Source organism: Myotis davidii, unplaced genomic scaffold, assembly GCF_000327345.1.
Source record: "Myotis davidii unplaced genomic scaffold, ASM32734v1 scaffold332, whole genome shotgun sequence".
Taxonomy (NCBI): Eukaryota; Metazoa; Chordata; class Mammalia; order Chiroptera; family Vespertilionidae; genus Myotis; species Myotis davidii.
The window spans coordinates 6,464,062-6,465,809 of record NW_006285779.1 but is presented as its reverse complement, the minus strand read 5'-3'; the positions used below and the strand labels follow the sequence as shown (position 1 = coordinate 6,465,809).

At 49.7% G+C, this 1,748-nt stretch overlaps 1 protein-coding gene across 1 annotated transcript in view; it reads left to right on the top strand.

Annotated features, from left to right (window-relative positions):
* The window catches only part of HOGA1 (4-hydroxy-2-oxoglutarate aldolase 1), a 21,224-nt gene that overhangs the window by 5,632 nt on the left and 13,844 nt on the right, over positions 1 to 1,748 (top strand). The gene's annotated exons all lie outside the window — the stretch shown is intronic.

Here is a 1,748-nt window from a genome sequence, read left to right as displayed (position 1 = left end):
GAGGCAGCCAAGAATCGGGGGGAAGGAGGTGAGATAGACTTCTGGAAGCAAGTAAGTAAGCTGTCTCCCCTGCCTCTTGGTGCCATTCTCCGCCGGTCTATGGCCTCTCCGGTCACGTGGCAGCCCTGCTGCAGTCCTCCCTGCCCGCCTGCTCCCTGCACCCACAGGGATCCATGTAGTGCCCACCCCCACCCCCACCCCCCACCAACACACCCTTAGAGCTACTGTGCTGTATATCCTCTCCTTGTTTACATTAGCGTTGCCGGGGCTGGGGCTGCTGCTGCTGCTAGTACTACTACCACCAACAGCTCCCTCTCTCTGAGGTTTCGTTTGTTTGTTTTCAGTGTATGCCACGTCTGGGTTGTTAATGGCACAGACCCACAAGGAAGAGATTACATTCTCTCCATTTTGCAGACGAGCACATGAGGCTCAGAGGGGTGATTCGCCTGAGATGACTGAGACTGTGATGTCACTGGGGTTAGAGCCCTGCTTCAGCTAACCCTGAGGCCCAGACCCAGACCCGCTGCCCTGTTTAAGGCCAGTCCCATGCCCACCGTCCCCAGATGAGTCCAGAGCTAGAAGTCCTTGAATATTTTTGACATTACTAATAAGTGACTTTATATATATATATATATGCTGAGACACATTGAGTCTGAAATTGCACATCTAGCCAAGTAAGAAGGGGCTCCTGGGGCAGCAGTTCACAGATTTCAAAAGGCTTTATTGTACATTTTCTTCTTTGGGCCTTTAGGACAGCCCTGTCAGGTTAGGGCTGAAATGATTTTATTGTCACCCCATAGAAAGGAAATGGGGACTCAGAGGCGTGATGTGACTGGTTCAATAGCCAGAGGTGACTTGGGTCCAGTGCTTCCTGACTCTACCACACGCCTCTCCCCAGCCTGGCATTTCTTCCCTCTTGGGAGTTAGGACTGGGTCAGATGCTCCCTTAAATGACAGATTACGGTCAAGGGCACATGCCCGGGATTCGGGCTCGATCCCCAGTACGAGGTGTGCAGGAGGCAACCAATCCATGATCCTCTCTTATCGTGGATGTTTCAATCTCTCCCTCTCCCTTCCTCTCTGAAATCAATAAAAAAATATATATTTTAAAAAACATTAGACTGGACAGCCAGATGACCTTCTGGATGTAGCCGGGGCTGTGAGGGCCAGGACCCTTGCATGAATTTTGTGCCTCTAATTGATTATTTTAAATCAATAAATAAATATATTTTTAATTGATTTCAGAGAGGAGGGGAAAGGGGGAGAGAGAAACATTGGTGATGTTGGCTGCCTCCTGCACACCCTCTACTGGGGATCGAGCCTGCAATCCAGGTATGTGCCCTGACCAGGAATTGAACTGTGACCTCCTTGATTCCTGGGTCGATGCTATATATATATATATGCTGAGACACATTGAGTCTGAAATTGCACATCTAGCCAAGTAAGAAGGGGCTCCTGGGGCAGCAGTTCACAGATTTCAAAAGGCTTTATTGTACATTTTCTTCTTTGGGCCTTTAGGACAGCCCTGTAAGGTTAGGGCTGAAATGATTTTATTGTCACCCCATAGAAAGGAAATGGGGACTCAGAGGCGTGATGTGACTGGTTCAATAGCCAGAGGTGACTTGGGTCCAGTGCTTCCTGACTCTACCACACGCCTCTCCCCAGCCTGGCATTTCTTCCCTCTTGGGAGTTAGGACTGGGTCAGATGCTCCCTTAAATGACACAAGGGAGAGGCCACTAGGAGTCTT